Here is a 23310-nt window from a genome sequence, read left to right as displayed (position 1 = left end):
AAATTTAACAACTTGGGGATTATTAAATCAGTTTAGAATGGGTTTTTAAAAATAAATTTTTCATTTTATATTTTATATCAGGTTTAGAACATGGAGTTTATTTAAACTTTAGTTCTGAATGGGCTAAAAGCCCATTTAGTTCTGAATGGGCTTTTTTGTAGCTCTAAGGTGTGTTTCATAATAGTTTGTGTTCTAAAGTTGAGGTCCTAAATTTACAGTTCCAAGATATCATTTATAGAAGACAATGCCTAAAGTCTATAACCACACAGAAAAGAAGAAGAATAAGAAGTTTTGTCTCCCTTGAAAGCCACTGTGATTTTTACTTTGTTCATGTTTGCTAAAAAACAAACATGGAGATCTAAAGCTTAAAATTTAAATTCTAACTCTGAATTAGCTATTTGCAAAAAAATACCTTGTACAGAGGAAATGTTTACCAAAATAGAAAAAAAAGTTGCAAAAAAAGCTTTTACTATTATAAATTAAAATGGATAGTTACATAACAGAATAGTTATAGTTAATGGGGGAAAATGTAAGTTTAAAGTGGTCATCTAATATGAAAGATTAAAATCAGAATTATTCAGTAGTTGATAATTTACCAATTGAAAAGTAGACATTTTGAGTATGTTTTATATATTATACTTCTTATTGTGTAATAAGTGGTATTTCATATTTTTGATGTGTTAAATATTAGTTTGCTCTACTATTAATGTAGTCCTTGGTTTTCTTAGCCAAGTCGTTGTTTAAAAATTTATACAATGTTTTGCATTTGCATTTATTTTGGTCTTAAGTAGCAGCCTTTTGAGATTGCAGTTACTTGACCCATGAGCATTTGACCTACTTGAGTTCTCTTTTCTTTGAAACACTTGTCCTTCCAGGATACCACATTTGCCTGATTTTCCTTTTAGCTATCTAGTCTGCTCTTTTCTTTCCCCCTTTTAGATCTCTTTTGCTGGCTCCTTCTCATTTCCCCAACATCTAAAAGTTGGAGTGTCCCTGGCCTCAGGTCCTTGGTCCTCTTTTCTTCTTATGTACAACACACTTCCTAGGTTATCCTATCCATTTTCATGGATTTAAATATCATCTATATGCTAACAGCTCCTGAATTATATCTTCAAACTAGATTTTCCCCCTAAATTCCAGATATATATTTATGACATACTTGAGAATTCTACTTAAATGTGAAAAGGGTATCAAAAAATTAAATATGCCCCAAATTAAGTTCCTCATAAGCCTCCTAAACCTGTTCCTCCTTCATTTTTTTCATCTCAGTTAGTGACACATCCATTCTTCCAATTTATATCCTTTCATTTTCTCACACCCACATCAAGTCCATCATCAAATCCTGCTAGGTTTAATTTTAAAATATGGCTTAAATTTTACTACTTCTCACTAACACCCTCCCTCCCCACTATTCTGTTCAGATCACCAACACTGTTCTCCTAGATCGTTAACAACATCCTCCAACTGGTCTATTTGCATCTGCTCTTTAACTTATTCTCAACACACAGTAGTATATTCACAGAGCAAATCATGTATTCATGGCTCTTATCTCATTAGTGACTTCCTATCTCAATTAGATTAATAGCTCTTTCCCTTACTCACTCTTCTCTAACTAGACCCAGTGGCTTCCTTGCTGATTTGTGGAACATGTCAAGCATGTGGAACATATCTGTGCATTTGCTGTTCCTTCTCTCTGGATTGATCTTCCCTCAGATATCTGCAATAATAGCTTTTCCACTTTTCTGACATCTTTTTTTTTTTTTCCTAATTCACCTTCTCATTAATGTTTTCACTGACCATCTTTCTAAAAGTTCAGTCCTCCACTTCCTGCTTTATTGTTTAAAACTTCATTGAGCCATAATATCCATACAATAATCTGCATCCATTTGAAGTGTCCAATTTGATTAATTTTGGCTGGTGTATACACTTGTAAAATTACCACTATAGTCAAGAGGCAGAATGTGTCCATCAGCCCCCAGAAGTTTCCTTGTGCCCCTTTATAGTTCATCCCTCTCTCTACCCCAACTCCTAGGAAACCAGTGATGTACCTTCTGTTATCATAGATTAGTTTTTTTTTTTTTTCTGTATTTTTTCTTCCTGCCACTTATTCTAACTAGCATACTGTATATTTTGTTTTATTAATCTTGCCTGTGCTCCACATTAGCATATAAGGGGGCAAGGATTTTTAGTGTTTTGTTCACTGATATATCCCCAACACCTATTGAGAGTCTGACACACGGTAGATGCTTCGTAAATAATGGATTCAGTGATTCATTTATTCATTCAACTAATATTTACTGAACATCACGTGCCAGACAGCATCCTAGACCTTGAGGATACATCAGTGAACAACATAGACAAATCCTTTATCTTATGGAGCTGACAGAAAAAGAAAAATAGTAGTAATTAGTGTAAGAAAGTATATCAGAAACTGAAGAACCTTACCAAAGCACAGAAGAGGGAATAACCCTCTTTACCCAGGAAGTTAGGGAAGGCAGTTGTGAGCAGGTAACATTTGCATTTGATTTCTCTGACAACTTCAGCTCTCCTATTCAGAGCTGAGAGTCATGAACTAAGAAAAGTTGGTACAGGCAGTACAGATTCCTTAGAGTTTATGAACATACCACTTGCATTTAACAGCTAGGTACGACCTTTGGTAGGGTTTAGTACAGGTTCCTGATGATTGTCATTTCTTTTTTTATCACGTCCTACATGTTGGTTTTCCAGTTTCTCAACCCACAGGCAGTAAGAAGTAGCAAGAAGTAAATTGACAGAAAAATTATTGCAAGCAGAAGTAAGACTCTTAGTGCACTGGTCTTAGCATCACTGAATATCAGACTCACCCAGGAAGCTTTAAAAAATTATGGATGCCCAGATCTCACCTCAAAGTAAGGGGCTACTGCTTTAGCTTGAGTGAGGAAAGGCTTTCTGAGGAGGCAGGCTGATCTAGAAGCGCAAAACGCAGAGGAAACAGGAAAGGCAAGAAGTTGGCTTTGGTAAGAAATTTGGGTTTTTATTCTAAGTATAATAGGAAATAATTAGAAGGTTTCAAACAAAGGAATGATGCAATGTGATATGTTCTTATAGGATCACTCTGACTCATGTGTGAAGGATGGATTATAGCACAGTTCAGAGTGAAGCCATGACACCAAGATCCCCACCCCCCCCCCCCCCCCCAACCCCTGAGGTTGGAATTGGTTTTTTGCACATTAAAAGCAATTCTCTTTTTTGCTTCCAAATCTCTGTGTGATAATATGTAGGTAAAATGGGATCTCAAGGTGAAAACAAAGCAAAAACCAAAACACTCCATCCCTCATTCTGTTACCAAGGCTAAGTATCCAGAATGAACAGAGTCAAAATTAATACTTCATTTCCAAATGGGATTATGTAGACCTCTGATAATCTCCATTCCACATTTCCACCTCTGTTCCACAATTTTGACAGTTCTCTTCCTTTTTAAAATTCATTGTAACATGTTTCAAAATTTGTTTGTCAAGCCTAGGGATAACATAAAAATCAGTATTGTGCCCCCTCCCCCCCCAAAAAATTGAAGCCAGGAGAACATATGGAGTTATTGTAGTGGTCCAGGTGAGATGATGTTGGCAGAGCAGAGGGAGATAATTTTAGCAGTCAAGGTAGAAAGAAGTGAGCAGAGAGAAGAAATGTTTTGAATGTAGATGAGTTGCTTTGAGATGAGTTGGAAAGCATGTGGAAAAGGAAAGAAAGTGAGGAATTAGCGATTACTCTGAGTTTTTTGCATGTATGTTAGTATAAATTGATGATCCTTGTCTTTAAATAGTCTTATTGCTAAGATGACCATCCAATACAGAACTTGAGTTTTTTGATAGCTATAATTAGCCCTTCCACTTAGGAAAAAAAATGAATTAAAAGTAATGATTTAATATTTGGCAGTTAAAAAAATGCTGTTTGTGCTGAAGTAATTTTATTTTTAAACTCCAATTTATAAAGAGATGCATTTGAGATTACTGAGCTTAAATTTTTCCTAATAGGCTTTGAAAGAAATCATTGTTTCTTATGGTATGCCCATTTCTGTATGTATATTATACTTCAGTAAAATGATTTAAAGAGGGAGAGAGAGATTTGAGTGTTTGTCTTTGTAAGCTCATTGACCCCGTGAGAATGGGGCTTTGGCACTGCTGAAATCCTCAGCTTCTGACTAGTAGCCTGCCAACAGAAAGCCTCTGGTGTTGGACTTCTTTCAGATTGTTGCTGTTCAGACTCTCTGGTTCTATTCTTGTGGACAGATGGGGTGCTTGAAAGGAAGCCAGGAAACCAAGCCTTAATAGGACTTGGAAATAATTTTTAGATGTAAGTTCTTTATGCCGAACTCAGGGTGACAGTCTATCCTCCTCAGCAATGTTGAAACTGCTTGTGTTTGGCTAGTATTTGTATATTGGCTGGTTGGCTGTGGGCTTCATTCCATGTATGCCACATCTACTGCCAGGATGAATGTAGAAGACCTCTGGCCCAAGCTCATTCATTCTTAGCTGTTGTTTTTTATCGTGTAAAATATACATAACATAGAATTTATCATTTAACCATTTTTAAGTGTAGAGTTCATTGGTTTTAAGCACATTCACAGTGTTGTGTGAGCATCACTACTCTCTCTTTCCAGAACTTTTTCATCATCCCTAACAGGAATGCTACATCCATTGAACAATAATTCCCCATTCCTACCTTTCTCTGGCCCTTAGTAACTTCTGTTTACTTTCTGTATCTATGAATTTCCCTACTCTAGATACCTTGTATAAGTGGAATCATACAGTATTTGCCCTTTTGTGTCTGGCTTATTTTGCTTAGAATAATATCTTAAGATTTGTCCATGTCATAGCATGTGTCAGAATTTCATTCCTTTTTAAGGCTGAGTTATATTTCATTGTATGTACTGGCAGATTTTATTTATCCTTTAATATATTGATAGACATTTGAGTTGTTTCCACCTTTTGGCTATTGTGAATAATGTTACTATGGACATGGATGTACAAATATCTGTTTGAATCCCTGCTTGTAATTCTTTTGGGTGTATACCTAGGAGCGGAAATGTTGGATCATATGGTAATTCCGTGTTTGCATTTTTGAGGAACTACCAAATTATTTTCCACAGTGGCCGCACCATTTTACATTCTTTCTAGTAATGCATGAGTATTCAAAATTTTGCACATCTTTGTCAACACTCCCTCCCTCCTTTCCTCCCTTCCTCCCTTTCTCCCTCTCTCCCTCCCTCCCTCCCCCTCCCTCCCCTTCTTCCCCTCTCCCTCCCCTTGCTCCCCTTTCCCTCCCCTCCACTCCCCTTTCTTCCCTCCCTTCCTTCCTTTCTCTTTCCTTCTTCCACTTTCCTTCTTTATTTTAATGAATGCCGTCTATGCCTCGGTGGCTCAGTCAGTTAAGCATCCGACTCTTGATTATGGCTCTGGTCATGATCTCAGGGTCTTGAGGCTAGGCTCGGGCATGGAGCCTACTTAAGATTCTCTCTCTCCCTCTCCCTCTGCACCCCCCACCTGCTTGCATGCTCTCTCTCTCTCAAAAATATAAATAAGTAATTAGATAAATAAATAGCCATCCAAATGGGTGCAAAGTGGTATTGTGGTTTTGACTCTCTAATGATTAGTGATGTTGAGCATCTTTCCATATGCTTATGGGCCATTTGTAAATCTTCTTTGGAGAATTATCTATTCAAGACCTATGCCCATTTTTTAACCTGTTTTTTGTTGTTGCTTTTGGTGTCATTATTGAGTTGTAGGAGTTCCTTATATATAAATTCTGGGTATCAATCCCTACAGATACATGACTTGCAAATATTCTCTCACATTCAGTTGGTGAATCACTTTTTAGATGCACAGAAATTTTTAATTTTAATGTAGTCCAATTTATCTATTTTTTCTTTTGTTTCCTGTGCTTTTGGTGTCATATCTAAGAAATCATTGCCAAATCCAGTGTCATTGAACTTTTTCCCCTGTGTTTTCTTCTAAGAGTTTTATAGTTTTAGCTCTTACATTTAGGTCTTTGATCCATTTTGGTTAATTTTTATATATGGTTTAAGGCCATTCTTAGCACTTTTGTATGGGTTTTTAAAAAAATGATTTCCCCTTTGGGGAAGTAGAAAGTAGGACATTTGAACTTGGAAGCTAAGTTTCAGGTTTCTCATTTTTTTGAACTTTCCTGATAGCTCTATGTGTAATTAATTAAAGAGAGCTTAGTAGTATCACCCAAGATGCAGGTAGCAGTAAATGATGAGTGGTAGTCACTAGGAACCAGCTCAGATTAACTGCTGAATAAGTTCAACTTCCTGTTTATTACCAGGGTTATTAATGTAAGTAGATTAGAGGAAGTAAAAAACAAAGGAAGTATATCTGAATTTTAATAAGTCATTTAATAGTATTATGGATACAGTAGAGAAGCATGAACTGAATTATGATGATAAAGCTAGTGAGTACATGGCTAAATGAGTGGTCACATTCAAACAATATTGATCACAAAATGAATTTGATCTGTCATCCTGTGATACCTCCCCCTCATACACTCTCTTAGTTTAAAGGAAACAGCCTAGTCGTCTAAGGATATAATTTAAGGCTCCCATGCCCAATCACCTATTTATATTGTACAGTCCAACCAAGCAGGACTATATTTTCCATACATGCATAACCTTTCCTGTTGCTGCTTGGAATGTTCTTTATCCACTCCCCATTTTCTTTTTTCTTTTTTTTTTCCCCCCCATTTTCACTTAGTAAGATCTCTCTTCTTCACAGTCCAAAATACTGAATACCTCTCTTTTGAATTTCTCTCCAGTTATATCATCTGGCTCTGATAATCTGAATTCTCAGGATATTTTGAACTTTTCTTTAGCATTTGATACAACTTAGATTTAAAAGAAAACAAAGCACCTATATCAGTGTCTAACTTAATTAAGCAAAAAAAGGAGGGTAGTGGGTTATGTACTTAAGAAGCCCAAACATGGTTCCTGGGTTTAGATATCTCTTGGCTTTGTTCATGTCATTCTGTAAACAAGCTTACTCCCCGTGGAGGTAAGATGATGGTTATCAGGTCCAGATTCATCTTTTCAGCTTAGAAATACCAGGGGAAAGAGATGTTTCTCTCTTACCAATATATGTGTATTGATTAAAGACTGATTCTTATTTTTCCTGTGTAGGTCACATAGCTACTCATGGAGAAGTCACTATTTACAGGAATTAGCTTGTAGTATTTGTCCAGCTCTTTGACCAAGGGCAAGGTAGGGTGTAGGTTGACAGCTGATACTACATGGAATAGGTGAGGAGTAGTTTCCCAAAGGAATTAGGCATACTGTACAGGCAAAATCAATATGTGGTCCACTACAGTGTCTTGGTAGTTTATACCTTCAATAAATTTTTAAATGAATTAATGAGGGAGAGAATCCATATATTAGTTATCTACTGCTGTATAACAAATTACCCCTAAAATTAGGGTCATAAAACAACAAGCATTTATTATCTCACAAAGGAGTTGGGATAAAAATTTGGGAGGAGCTTAGTTAAGTGATTCTAGCTCAGGGTTCCTATTGAGTTGCACTGGATATTGGCCAGAGCTATAGCTACCCCAGGGATTGGGGCTAGAGGATCTGCCTCCAGGTTCACCCATGTGGCTGTTGGAAGAGGCCTCCGATCCCTTCTGGTTGTTGGCCATAGAGTGACATAGCAACTGGTTTCTTCCATAGTGAGTGATCCAAGAAAGAAAAAGCAAGCAGGAGGCCACAGTGCCTTGTATGACTTAGTCACTGACTTGTACACCATAACTTCTGCTTTAAAAAAAAAAAGTAAGTATATGTCATAGTTTATTTTTGCTGGGAAATAATGAGGAATAGAGCAGTATAACAAGTATGGAATTAATGAAGTTAGCTCTTTTTGGTTTCTTGTGTTTTAATATTCATCCATTTAGCAAATATCTACTAATATTTAATATAAGAACAGTAATTGCTGTTATTTATTATATTCTCATCATGGCTTCAAGCACTGTTCTGTGCATTGATTTATTCAGTCCTCTTACCAACCTCTGAAATAGGTATGATTTTGGGGGCAGGGGGTGAGAAGGTTATAGATTAACTTTATTTTTTAATAATTTTAGATTTACACAGAAGTTGCAGAGATAGTACAACGAGTTCCCTTATTCTCTTCATCCAGTTTTCCTTGTTAACATTTGTATTACCATGGTACATTTGTAAAAATAACAAACTAATACTGGTACATTGTTACTAATTAAACTACAGATTTTATTTGTATTTCACCAGTTTTTCCATTAATGTTCTCTTTCTGTTCCAGGATCCAATTCAGGGTACCACTAAGTTGCTGACTAAACTACTTAAATTGCATTTAGTTGTTGTATCTCCCTAGTTTCCTCTGGTCTGTGTCAGTCTCTCATCTTTCCTTATTTTTTATGACCATACAGTCTTGAAGCATACCAGCTAGATATCCTGTAGAATGTCCGCCAATCTGGGCTTGTCTATTGTTTTTCTCATGGTGAGACTGGACTTACGGGTTTTGGGAAAAATTACAACAGAGGTGAAGGGCCTTTCTCGTCACACCATATTAGAGGGTACATACAATCCACATGACCTGACTGTTGATGTTAACTGTCATCACATATTAAGGTTAGTGTTTACCAAGTTTCTCCATTGTAAAGTTAACCGTTTCTCCCTTTACCTACTCTGTTCTTTGGAAGTTACTTTTTTATTATTGTTTGGCACTGAGTCACTAAGTCCAGCCCACACTCAAGGGGAAGGAACTAGGCTCCACCTTTTGAAGCAAGTGTCAAAGAATTTGTGAACATATTTTAAATCACTATAGTACATTCCTGGTCAAAATTATTGATGTTCCTCTCACATGTAAAATATACTTGCCCCCTCCCAATATGCTGCAACTCTCTCCTTTTATAATATCAGCTTATGGTCCAGGATATCATTATCTAAATCAAGTCTAGGTGTAGGCCTCATTAGGTGTAGTTCCTTAATTTCAGCTCCTTGAGTACATTACCTCTCTATTTGAAGATCTGTGAAACCAAAGAGGCAAATTATCTGTTCCCTACACACCCAGAATACAGTGGTCAGGCCAGACAAAGATAACCACTATAGGCTGTCTTGTTAAAAAAGAGGGAAAATGTTGTCACAGAGGTGCCATTACTTCATGCCACTTCTGAAATTCAACTAGACATAGGTTGGTAGTTCTTTGATTAGAATTCAAAGTCTGGGAATTTCTCCATGGCTCTTAGCTTTGTCTCCTGGGCTTTTGGTTCTACACTTTATCTTTCCTTTTCTGTGAAAGGTAGCCTGTATATGCAGTTGTATAGTTTCCTCTCCCCATTTCCTGCCTACAGATGTTTGGAAGTCTAAAGGACTCTTCATTTTGTACAGTTTATGTTTCTTTTGGTCCACATGGGCAGTGTTTCTGCCCATATAATTCTCTTAAAAAACTTTATGGATCTTCTATAAATTCTTATTTGAACTCACTCCATTAGTTAGAAGCCACACTTAGAAATCTCTGTGAGATAAGCCATTTTCTATCTTGGGTCTCTGCTAAGGGGCAATGGCTTTTAGCTTGTTGGAAGCTCTAGTGTTTGATTAAAAGAATCTGTGAGTTGTACTTTAAAATCTTTAAAAGGCCTTTTGTCTAACTCAATAGTACTTAGAAGCACCATCTCAGAGCTTTCTGAAGTTATGACAAAGAATTTTATAGCTACATTCTTAACCTCATCTTTTAGACCATGTTTTCTTGGCAATGCCTTGGATTTGAATTTTGCTTGGAAGCCATTTCTTATTTTAATATTGTTTGCATCTAGAGAGACTGAGAGTCTTCAGAACCAACAAGTTCTGGCTACTTTTTTGCTGAATTGTTCTTGAGATTTTTATTAGGAATTTGGAAATCTGTGGTCTGGGTTTCAGTGGTGTAGGCTTGGTAAAAGGAGAGGTCTGGGAATTATGAGCATTTGTTTAGTGGTCATTGAATTCAATAGAATTGAGTCAATCTGAGATTCAGCAAATATTTATTTATGCAAATATTTATTATGAAATTTATGTGGTAGGAAATTAGAAACAACTGAATGCCCATTAATAGAGGAGTGAATGGGCCAGTGAGGGAAAATAAAGGAATAACCATATAAATGGTTATACCCACTCTACAAATAAATACTCTAGGCATTAAAAAAATTGTTTTTACAAATTATTTAATGAACAATTATTTATAAATTTTTGTTATTCATTTGAGAGAGAGAGACAGAGAGAGCACAAGCAGGGGGAGAGGCAGAGGGAGAAGCAGACTCCCCACTGAGCGGAGAGCCCGACATGGGGCTCGATCCCAGGGCCCTGGGATCATGACCTGAGCTGAAGGCAGACACTTAACCATCTGAGCCACTCAGGTGCCCCTATTTGTAATTTTTTGTTGGAAAATATTCATGAAATAATGTTCAGTATGGGGAAAAAAGCAAGATACATAGCTGTATACATAGTATAATCAAAATTTAAAAATTTTTTGTTCTGGTAAAATGCACCTAACAAAATTGACCATTAATGACGTTTTAGTACATTCACAGTGTTAAGCAACCATCACAATACAAATTTTATAAATACATATGTACTTGCACAGGGGAAAAAAATGCCAAAATAATACACAAAAAATGTTCTAGAAGATTATTTTTCAGTGAGGGGATATGTGTATTTTTTATTCTATATCCTTTTTAAAGTATTTTCTGTATTTTTTGTGGTGAAAGTGCTTTGCTTTCTTATTCCTAAAAAGTAATTCTAAGCTTAAATAATTAGTTCTCTTATTTTTAATTTTTTTTATTTAAAGAATTTATTTGAGAGAGAGAGGAAGAACACAAGGAGAGAGAACACGAGTGGGGAGAGGGGCAGAGGGAGAGGGAGAGGGAGAAGCAGACTCCCCAGTGAGCAGGGAGCCGAATGCAGGGCTCAATCCCAGGACCCCGGGATCACGACCTGAGCTGAAGGCAGATGCTTAACAGACTGAGCCACCCAGCTGGCCCTTATTTCTCTTATTTTTAATCACTTTAATAAAATGTTTATTTTCATTTTGTTTACTTAAAATGTTATATAAAAGGTTAGAGGGCTTTTTGGCTTGTGTCCAAGAAAATGCTTTACTGTATTAGGTTAATAATAAGCAGAAAGGTTAATTGAGAAGTTTAGTGAGGTTTGACATTAGACTCTGATATAACATTTCGGATTTTTTTCTTGGATGTTGGACAACATTCTAAGAAGTTAAGATTACTATTTCATTGACGTTTTCAAATTTATTAATATTTGGGATATATATACTTATATATAAAATATTAATAAATATTTAAATATTTTTTGGTCATAAAATGCTCTCCCTATATGTTTTATACTATAATTAGCAGTATTTAGGTGATGAGCTTGTGGAAGAAATCTTTGCACTGTGTTTGGATTTAAATCTTCTGGAGACAGTATTTTATTTTACTTGCAATCTGCACAAAGAAAAGCTAGACTTACAATCTTTTTCAACTAAAGGGAATGCCTACAAATTTTTAAATTATAAGCCTAGTGAATTTCCTTATAGTGTATGTGATTGTACTCTATACATAAGTAAATTATACATAGATCCTTTGCTGTTGATGGTTACATTACAGAGAGCTTAAATAGGAATTTTGTATTGAATCTTTTGGGAAGAACTTTGAAGTTATTCTATGTATATGTCAGAGTATCTTCTTCAGGGCCTCTCAGCTCTATATCAGCACAGTATTTTGAAAATTTAGAATATTTACTATAATATTCTTTTCTACCCAAACTTATACTACTATCACTCTGACCTGTTATTTCTTTTCCTGTCAACTAAGTTTTTTTCCCCCAGTTTTATTGAGATATTGACTTAATTTAAGGTGTAAACATGATGATTGATACCTGTATATATTGTAAAATGATTATCAGGGTCCTGGGATCAAGTTCCGCATCAGGCTCCTTGCTCAGCGGGGAGCCTGCCTCTCCCCCTGCCTGCCACTCCCCCTGCTTTTTAAAAAAAGATTATTTATTTATTTATCTGAGAGAGAGGGGGAGAGTGAGCAGGGGGGAGGGGCAGAGGGAGAGAGAGTCCCAAGCAGACTCTGCGCTAAGCACGGAGCCCAACATGAGGCTTGATCTCATGACCCTGAGATCACAGCCTAAGCTGAAACCAAGTCAGTTGCTTAACTGACTGAGCCACCCAGGCCCCCAGTTGATATGATTTTTCAGTCTCCTTTACTCTGTAGATTCCCCTTCCTGTTTTTCTCCCTTGTAATTTATTTGTTGAAGAAATTGGGTCATTTGTCCTGTAAAGTTTCCCAAGTTCCAGATTTTGCTGATTGCATCCCCATGAAGTTCTTTCCCCCCCCCCCATGAAGTTCTTAATTGCATGTTTCTCCGACCCCTGTATTTCCTGTTAGATCTAGAGAAGGGTTTCTCAATCTCCACTCTTGCTATTTATTGATTGATTGCTGAATAATTTTTTGTTGTGGGGAACTGTCCCTGTGCATTGTAGGATAATGTTTAGCAGCATTGCTTATCTCTAGCCACTAGGTACCAATAGCACCTTCCCCACTTCCCTGGTTGTGACAACCAAAAATATCTATTGATATTGCCAAATGTCCCCCAGGGGCAAAAATTGCCCCCATGGAGAACCACTAATCTAAGAGGCTTGATCAGATTTAGTTTGTGTCTTGGGAAGAATTCATCTGTGGTGGTGGTGTTTCCTCTCTTTTCTGAGCACCATTTTTTTTTTTACCCATTATAATTTATTCTCTACAATACTTCGTTAAAGAGTTCAATGATTTGCACTCAGAAGTTATATAGCCAAGAGGCAACCAAGTGTAATACAAAGAATTGGTCTGAAGTCTTTGCACTGAAGGCCATACAAAGTCTCTTGCTTCAGGGAAGTAAGAATGAAAATAAAATGAACACATAGCTCCCTAGGCTCCAGAATCTCAATAGAAAATAGCATCAACAGTTAGTGAAAGTGTAGGTGTTAACATATGGAAAACAGGTCTTGTGCAAAATATTAAAATTAACACCCAGGACTTCTGTATAGATGATTTTTATTATAAACAATAAAATATATGTAATGTCTCAACTACAAACCTTTCATATTGAAAGGGTCTCTAACATGAGTTGCTTTAATATTATGAAGCAAAAAAGTTTAAGAACCTCACAGTGGAAACAATCCAACACCGACAAATCCTAGTGATCAAAGACATTCTCTTTTAGTTAACGTAAAACAAGGACAATTCATAATTACAAAGAGAATGTCCTAGCTGTGGGTATTATGAGACAAGCCAACTTTCCAGACCAAAAGGCACTCACAGCTAGGGATGAATCAAACTCCGAACTGAACCAGCCAACGTGGGCTGGTTCCTTAACAGCAGTTACCTACTGTTCAGCTTGAGCAGCCCAAGGACAAAGTAAACACCAAGCAGAAAATATTCCCTTCTTTTCAGACCTGCCACTCACACCACCTGTACTGGCCACCCTCATCACTGCTTTGGTCAAGCACGTGGAAGGCAGTTCAGTTCGTTCGGAGCTGTCATCTCCCTATGCAAAGCTGCCGCATGGATGATCCAAACTTAGTATTTTTTCCTGAGAGCCACCTGCCACACGTCTTCTCGAGGTGACCATGACTATACACTTCCAGACCGCTTCCTGACTAGGCCCCATTCAGGACAGACACTGACCGTGGCATTCCTTATGGGGCCAAATAGTTTTCCTTGGTCGACTCCTGAGCCCCCCTGACAAGGCCAGAGGGGCTTGAGCATCTCCATTGCTGGACTTGCATGGGAGCATGAGGGAATGTGCAGGGAGTAAGGCTTCTTCACTCCAAAACCTCTGAGCCCACTTCAGTGTGGTGCTGGGCTTAATCAGCCCAATTCTTGTGAGCACCATTTTTTATCTTTTTTTGTCATATACATAGTCTTTTAACAGAGCATATACTGAAAATATTCCCTGATGCTTTAGAAGCCTTAATTCTAACATTTGGCATTTATTTGAGCATATTATTTAGTAATATCCAAAATATATTATTTTACCATTTATTTTGAGCTTTAGAAAGAACCAACGTATTTTACAAGCCTCCAAGATTTCAGTGTAGGTTTACAGTTTATATATGCAGGTGATTCTCTTTTTTTTAGTATTATCTTAAAGGACCGGTTATTCAAAAAGTGTTGATACCTAGTATCATTAATTAGAATTCCAAATGATTAATAAAGGGGAGTATACAGGCTAAGTTTATCTTTGAGATGTTGTAAAATGTTTTCTCAGTGTTTCATCTCCTGGCCATGTTGGTCATTGCCTCACTACTCTTTTAGCTTTCTTAGCAATTGATCTTGGTTTCTTGACCTCTTAACTGACTATCCCTTTCATCTTTTATAGCACTGAGAACTTGCTTGTCCCAGTAAAAAAAATGAAAAAAGGCATCACATTCATTTCACTATCTGCCTCTGTTTGCCTTTATCTTTCCTCTAAGGAACTGTACTCAGTCTGGCCCCACACCTGCCAGCCTCAGCTCTGGTTGGGCTGCCTTTGCTTTTAGATTTATTTTTTTACTTCCCTCTGTAAATCCTTACAGTAGTTAGACACAACCAACCCTGATTCTAGAGAACCAGTCCTCATAAGATAAAATATGATTAAGTCCTAAATGAATGCCGCTGTGTTAATGAGTACTTTTTCTTTTTTAATCAAGTTTACCTGGAAACCCAAATGCATTCAGTAGATACTGTTTCATATTTCATCCTTTAAGTACCGAATTCTATTATTAAAGATCATAGATACTTTTTAATCCCAGTTATTGGCTTGACTGAAACATTTTAAGAAGCGTAATAGTCATTGGTAGGATAAAAACAAAAAAATACTACTTGTCCGTAAATGTGCTTCACCAGTGAAAGTTGTTGGTAATTAAAAATTTATTAGTTCATCTGGTTTTTCATTTTTACATTAAACTGAAGAGCCAGGGTATCATCTTTCATTTGGTTTACTTTTTCTCTGGAGCCTATTGCCATTTATGTTAAACTAGATTTTATTTGGTTACTTATTTTAGTGATGCCACATTTGCACTGAATTTTGTTTTTGAAGACTTTTATGATTTTTTGTGGGTTTTTAAATAAAAATGGTTTTGTGTTCTGAGAAACAGAATTTAATCTCTAATGAATTATGAAGAAAAGGATGGTGGGACTCCATCCTTCCTTAGTGATCATTTGTCTGACAGAAGTAGAAACTGTGTTGCTTTAGCTTCCTTTAAATTTGCTTTTAAGAACATCTGCTCTCACATTGACAACAGTTGATTATTGCTGCTGTGGAATGATCTTTTTTACTACATGGTTCATTTTCTTCTTACAGTCTCCAGTGCCTATACAGGCATTTTGGTTTGTATGACACCATCTATCACTTAGTTACATGTCCCTTTATAATTTGTAAGTTCTTTCACAATATGGTTTCTTATTTCTCTAGTTAAATTTAAAATTTTTTTAATTAAAAAAAATTTTTTTTTAAGATTTTATTGATTTATTTGACACACACACACACAGAGAGCACACAAGCAAGGGGGAGTGGCAGAAGCAGGCAGGGAGCAGGGAGCCCAATGCAGGGCTCAGTCCCAGGACCCTGGGATCACGACTTGAGCTGAAGGCAGATGCTTAACCAACTGAGCCACCCAGGTGCCCCCAAATTTAAAATTTTTTGAGTACAGGAATTGTCTGATACATATCTTACACTGAATAGATAGAAAATACTCAGAATATGCTTTTGATTGATTGGCAAATTTAAAACTGCCCATAATACTCAGATTTTGTGAAATTGGTTTTAGGAAGAATTACCTCAAATTTGACTGTTCTAAAAACCATTGACTCATATTAGTAAAAGTGCTATATATGCTTTTCAAAGCCCAAAGTACATTCTTTGAAATTGGAAATTGTTTACTTTAGTGGAACCTAATAGGCTCATATAGACTTCCCCTTCTTGCTCTTCTTATATTGGTTTAGCCTCTTTAAAACAGGGTAGAAATAAAAGTATATTACCTTAAATCTTCTTTTTAGATTCCTGGGTCATTTATGACTTCTCTGTATTTAGTTTTTGTTCTGTTTTGTTTTGTTTTACTAACTTTAAAAAAAGCATAAATATAGAAGGACCTGATTTACTTCCCTATTTCTTTGGAAACAAGAATGTCTGGTATACTACTGGGTATTTACCCCAAAAATACAAATGTAGTAACCCAAAGGGGCACCTGCACCCCAATGTTTATAGCAGCAATGTCCACAATAGCCAAACTATGGAAAGAGCCCAGATATCCATTGACAGATGAATGGATAAAGAAGGTGTGGTATATATATATACAATGGAATATTATGCAGCCATCAAAAATTTGAAATCTTGCCATTTGCAACGATGTGGATGGAACTAGAGGGTATTATGTTAAGTGAAATAAGTCAATCAGAGAAAGACAAGTATCATATGATCTCACTGATACGAGGAATTTGAGAAAAAAGACAGAGGATCACAGGGGAAGGGAGGGAAAAATGAAATAAGATGAAACCAGAGAGGAAGACAAACCATAAAAGACTCTTTTTTTTAAAGATTTTATTTATTTATCTGACAGAGAGAGACACAGTGAGAGAGGGAACACAAGCAGGGGGAGTGGGAGAGGGAGAAGCAGGCTCTCCGTAGAGCAGGGAGCCCGACGTGGGGCTCGATCCCAGGACCCTGGGATCATGACCTGAGCCAAAGGCAAACGCTTAACGACTGAGCCACCCAGGCACCCCCCATAAGAGACTCTTAATCTCAGGAAATAAACTGAGGGTTGCTGGAATGGAGGGGGTGGGAGGGATGGGGTGGCTGGGTGATTGACACTGGGGAGGGTGTGTTGTGGTGAGGGCTGTGAATTGTGTAAGACTGATGAATCACAGACCTGTACCCCTGAAACAAATAATACATTATATGTTAATAATAATAATAAATTTTATAAAAAAGAATATCCGGTATAAGGACTAATTTACCAGAGGTGATGAGGAAACCATAGTTCTTAAATGATTTCTGCGGAGAGGATATGCTTTAGTTACACTTCTACTCACTTTTCTCCTCGATTAATAAACAAAGGCAGGTGTTGCATATTTTTGGGGGAGTGAAAATGTTGAATCAGGAGAGGGAAGAACAGAAAAATCTCTTCTTTAAAAGTTACTTTTTTTTTCTTTAAAGATTTTATTTGAGAGAGAATGAAAGTGAGAGAGATCACAGAGGGAGAGGGAGAAGCAGACTTGCTGCTGAGGGGAGAGCCCGATGTAGGGCTGGATCCCAGGACCCTGGGATCATGACCTGAGCCAAAGGCAGTCACTTAACCGACTGAGCCACCCAGGTGCCCATAAAAGTTACTCCTTAAAAAGAAGTGCCTTGCATAGTAAGGACTCAAGCATTTGACTGGTTAAATTGCCCTGCTCTCAAGTTGCTACATTTAGTTGTTAAATTTGAATCTTAGGTGGTCAGCTAGTGTATATAGTAGACATCACGTTATAGGAGGGACACCCATAAAAGGGTGTGACCACCAACCTCTAAGTTTTGATAAAAACTGAAGTTATAGAGGGGTGCCTGGGTGGCTCATTTGGTTAGGTGTCCAACTTGATTTCGGCTCAGGTCAGGATTTTGGCTCAGGTCATGGGAATGGGGCTGCATCAGGCTCCACGCTCAGCAGGGAGTCTGCTTGAGATTCTCTCTCTCCCTCAGCCCCTTCCTCCCTTCCTCTCTCTCTCTCTCAAATAAATAAATAAATCTTAAAAAAAAAAACAACCTGAAGTTAGAAAATGTACCAAAAGAGATAATGAATCTAGAAATTCAGCCTGTTGGGGTGGAAATGTCAGGTAGGAGATGGATTTAAGTTTGGCCCTTTTGGTTTCCCTAATAGTCACACTCAAATTATGTCAAAGTATAGAGGATTTATTATAAGGGCACATGTGGACTGGAACTGAGCCTAGTTAGCCCCAGGATTGCTCCAGGATTCAAATCTCTTTTTGACCCTCTATTTTTTATTCTCTCTGTTTCTATCACTTTCTTTTCTTCTCTTTGCTTTATGGACACTTTCTCTGCACACTCACTCCGTTCCCCTCTCCCTTTGAACTGGCTGCTTTTGCTTGCTCCATCATGGCTGCTGTATATATAATTCTCTTGTCTTTTCCAGCCCTTTTCCCCTTCACACCTTTTAGTTTAACCTTCCGCTAGTAATTAATAAACTCTCCTTCAGTATTTCCCACATGTTTCCAGATGTTCAGGGCTCATCTCATCATTTTATAATTGGGCCATATCTAACCTTGACCAGGAAGTTGTTAGAGTATAAAATACACAGCAGTTGCAGTATAATGGTTAGTCCCCAAAGATATGTTTCATGGATCACTGGTAAAGTTTTCTCAATGTACATAACCTTGGAAGTGTCTTTGCTCTTTGATTTATAAGGAGAAATCATTAAAAAAATAAAATAAAAAGTCTCATCCTATGATTTTGAACGCTAGACTGTTAGAGCTCCAGTTCAGCCATATACTAAATAAGAAGTCATACTCTAGGCAGTTAGCACATGAAACCCAGTTCACATGCTTTATCATCATACTTTTTGTGCTCAAAACAGCCAAAAACTGTTCTGTGTAAGACATTTCACATGTTTAATTCTTTCAGTTCTTCGAACAAGCAGGAACTTAGAACAAGATTTCAGCATTTGGTTTTGATAACAGTTTGTGTCAGGGGCGCCTGGCTGGCTGAGTCAGTGGAGCATGTGACTCTTGACCTCGTCAAGGTGGTGAATTCAAGTCCCATGTTGGGTGTGGAGCCTACTTTAAAAATTTGTGTGTGTGTGTTAAACTGCTTGCAGGTCCAAGTCACTACAGCACAGACCTCTGCAGCACAGGGCCTTGGACAGAGTGGAGTAGGAATTCACTGCCATGCTTGAATGAATTGTATCATTTTGTATACTGATGTGTATTCTTTCAACAAGATAACAGCTCTCATTTAATGCTTTCTCTGAAAGTTTTCATTATATATCTCCCCACTCTTATTTTAATACATAATTTGTTGTGTTAGAATTGAAAGCTCAACTGAAAAAACTGCTCAGGCAATTGAAATAAGTTTTTATTGACATTGACCTCTGATCGGTGAAGATTTTCAGTTCTATATATGTAATGTTGAAAGAGAGCAAGAGCTTGTTATACACAAGCTATCTTGGCTATTATTAGTATAGGATGGTTTCTCAGCATAAAGGTATAGGGATTTTTCTTCTTTAGTTAATGGTAAGTTAATATGGAATCTGTTCAAGTTTAGTTAACAAAGATAAATTAAACCTTCCATTTGCAATGACTGGTTGGTAAAATGGGTGTCTTTCACAATGTACAGGTTACATGATATTTAGGATTTTAAATCATGCTTTGATGTATATTATCAGATTGTTATAATAATATTATGAGGTAAGTGGTATGGCTGTTAGAATCCCTTATTAACAAATGAAAAGGCTGAGAGACAGAAAATAGTATTTGCTTCAGCTCCCATGGGTGATTTGTAGCACAGGCAAGAAGAAAATAGTTACATTCCAGTTTGCTATTCTTTTTGGAAGACCACAGTCTTTTTTTTTTTTTTTTCCTTCTAGGTCTTATTTTAAGAAGAAACAACAAAAACCCAGCATAAAATGGCTCACACAAATATTTTGCTAGCAGCATTGCTACACACTTTCTTCCCAGGCTGCCCACAGCCCAGCTCAGGCCCCTCTGCCCCAACCACCCGGGTCTGCCAGTGGGAGCAGCCTTCTGGGCCGCAGGCCTCTGCCGCAGACCCCATCAGCCAGCTGTTCACGCCCGTCCCCATGTGAGGGAGCCTCACAGTTTCCAGGGGTGAGCTGTGTGAAAGGTGGCGGAACAGGAGTGGAAGACCACAGTCTTTTAAAGTATAGGGTGTTACAACTTTAGGAATATTAAATATTACAACTGTAGTGAATATTTTTGGGTAAACAGCTAGTTTATTGGACATACGTATTTGGTAGTAAGAAGGGAGTGGAGCAGATAATGGCTTCTCTGGAGCTGACGCAAGGGCCATAGGGGTTTTTCTGACTTTGTATGATTTAAACTTTGACATCACCAGCTCTTCCCTGATGCTTTTTGTATATGTTGTTCTCATTGTTCGGTGGTTTTGTGTATATACTACTAATCATCTCCATCCTGGTTCTCTTCTGAATTTAAGGTTTATTTTCAAAGGTCTGCTTTCTATTTGCCACTTGGGATTAATAAACTTGACCTGCTGGTTGATTACTGCTTGAACCCTGGATAGCTTGTGCTGATTATTTTAAAAAATAATACTTCTTTGTTTGATGAGCCTTGTTTGTGCCTCTGGCAGTAATCCTTTTGCAGAAGTTCACAAGAAACTGGTATTATAATGGTTTACTCAGGTGGGTGTGGACAAAAAGTTTATACTCAAAGCTCTACTTTGCCCCCAAGTACATTTATTTATGCCTGTTGTTGAGGAGGAAAAGTTTTACTTTACTCTTGAAGGTTCTTTTGGGTGATCTAAGAATTAAATTGACATGAGATAGGTTAACAGGAGAAAAATCAAATTTAATTACTTCCATAAGGGGGCTTGAGGCCCACAGGCAGTAAAGCAAATGAGGCTTATATGGTACCCAGAGCTAAGGAGAAAGGGGTAAGGGTCTGGGACTTCAAGGGAAGGAGGTAATTCACAGAAAGATGAAAACAATAAAATGTTTAGTAAACAAGTGTTTGCTGGGCCATACAGAAACAGTGGGACACAGAGAGGAATTTTAACAGACTGCTAAATTCTTCCCTGTCTACCACACCTGGTCCATATTAGGCTGTAGTCAATCTGTGGTGATAGCGCCCTTCGTGGAGGAGGTCCTCTATCTAAATTGTTTTAGGCAGTATAGGGGGAAGATCAAAGTTTGGTTCTTCCTAAGGCTTTTTTTTTTTTTTTTAAGATTTTATTTATTTGACAGAGAGAGAGAGATAGTGAGAGCAGGAACACAAGCAGGGGGAGTGGGTGAGGGAGAAGCAGGCTTCCCGCCGAGCAGGGAGCCTGATGCAGGGCTGGATGACCTGAGCTAAAGGCAGACGCTTAACTACTGAGCCACCCAGGTGCCCCAAGACTTTTCTTTCATAAAAATAATCAGCCTAAAATAATCCACATGCCAAAGAGACACATTTTTGGAGTGGTAAATTTTGCTCCCCTACACTGTAAGTGTTGTTGCCTCTGCTTCAGATGTCAGTTCATCAGCAGTGTATGCTGTTCACCATTTATATTTCAGGAACTGCTCAAAAACCTTGAAATAATCCTTTACTTTTGTCAGCTCTTCCTCCATTTTAGTGTTCCTACAGCCTTCGGCTGAGCTGCATCTTCTTGGCATGCCCGATGCTTTGCCCCATTTAACTAGAATAGCTTATAAAATGCCTTCAATATAAGATTTTATTTAAATTTTATTTGAAGAAAGGTATCTATATTTAACTTTGGAAATAAGTAGCTTAGTGTTTTCATGTCACAATTGTGAATGAGGTGACAGTTATGTTAAAGCAATGAAATATTTCTCTCTTCCTATTGTATCACACAGTGCATGGGAATAATTCAGTAATTAGTAAACCCTCTCTGCCCATTATTTTTGGATGGTACAAACGGGATGTAACTTTTACTTCCATCAATATGTATTTGTGACTTTAAAAATCTTAGATATGGTAGCTGTGACAGGTGTTATTTTATTAGTGATATTCATGTTTGGATTTGAATTTAACTTTATGGATTTCCCATAGGGAATGAGTCAGAAGAGATGACCTTTGATGGTGGTATTTTTTCAGTGTGTCCTTTGGAGTTATGATGATCCCCAGAAATGCCTCAAAGTCTATTGTGGATGAGGAAACGTAGAGCTTAGGTGTACAGGGCTCTAGCCCAATATCCACTGCATTTGGAGCAGCTGCAGTTTTATCTGTTGAATTAGTGGGGTTCCACAAAAGATTTAGTTTGAAAGAGGATTCTGGGGCTAAAATTTGAAAGCATCAGATTTGTAGTAAGACCTAGAAGTTAGGAAACCTAGGGTCCATTTCTGGCTATCCCATTAATTAGTTTCATAATGTAGGCAAATCATTTGACATATTTTTCTCAGTTTTTCATATATAAAATAAAAATAATTTTGTCTCCCTCATAGAACTGTTTTCAGATAGTGGTTTTAAAAATTGAATTAGGGGCTCCGGGGTGGCTCAGTCAGGTTAAATGGCTGCCTTCGGCTCAGGTCATGATCTCAGGGTCCTGGGATCAAGCCCCACATCGGGCTCTATGCTTAGCAGGAAACCTGCTTCTCTCTCTCCCTCTGCCTGCTCCCCCTGCTTGTGCTCTCTCTCTCTCACTGTCAAATAAACAAATAAATAAAATCTTTTTAAAAAATTGAATTAAAAAATAATAAAAATACTGTTAATAATATCAGCAATTCCCAAGAACTGAGAAATCTGAAATGGTTTTGAATTTTGTTATAGAACTTATAATAATAACTGTGGGTTTTCTTTTTCCAATTTTCTGTGATTTAGGGCATTGTTTTTCTTTAAAAAAAATAAGATTTGTTGGCAGCCTTCCTTACAACTTGATTTCTAATGGAATGACTAAAAATGTACTCATACACATAGATGTGTGTGTATGTGTATATTTTGAAAATTTTATATTGATTTTCTTTCAGTTTCTAAAAACATAATATAAAGCTTAGTTTGGAGAAAACTTTTACCTTTCCCTACATTTCCAAGAGAAATCAAGTCCAGGATGCTTGCATTCATTTCCAATCCTTGAAAGGCTAGAAAATTGCACCTGAAATTGGATTAGCACATTTCTACATCTGATGTTAAGTTACTCTGCATAGTTGGGTTGGATACCATTTCTTTTCTTTCCTCTTTCCTTTAAGCAGAGAATTTCAGCTTTTTCAGGAAACCATCCCTAGTCTGTATATTTATTTAAATCCCACACCTTGTGAAATCATGGGACAAGCATAAAGGTAGATCCTATTCAGAAAAGGCCTAATTGTGTCCTAGCCTTGAAGAGAACAAGCCTTTGTTCTTCTCTTCTAGTGGAGTGTTAGAATGGCCTCTCTTTAAGGAGTTGATTAGCCAACTTGATTGGAAGTAAGAATAAAACTATAGGGTTACTTTTTAGCTGATTTTTAGCTTTTACACAGTATATACATGTTAAATTTTGAGCAAGTAAGCTGCTCTTTGTATTGCATCATCTGAGTTGAACAGCCCAAGTTACAATTTTGAGCATAGCTGGCCAGTTTCTGG

The 23310-nt window shown here is 37.3% G+C and overlaps 1 protein-coding gene across 1 annotated transcript in view; it reads left to right on the top strand.

Moving 5' to 3' along the window:
- The window catches only part of COMMD1 (copper metabolism domain containing 1), a 181443-nt gene that overhangs the window by 94961 nt on the left and 63172 nt on the right, over positions 1-23310 (top strand). The window lies entirely within an intron of this gene.

The sequence above is a fragment of the Neomonachus schauinslandi genome, chromosome 10 (genome assembly GCF_002201575.2).
Source record: "Neomonachus schauinslandi chromosome 10, ASM220157v2, whole genome shotgun sequence".
Classification (NCBI taxonomy): Eukaryota; Metazoa; Chordata; class Mammalia; order Carnivora; family Phocidae; genus Neomonachus; species Neomonachus schauinslandi.
Note: the sequence above shows the minus strand (reverse complement) of the source record. Positions and strands in the feature narration are given on the sequence as shown.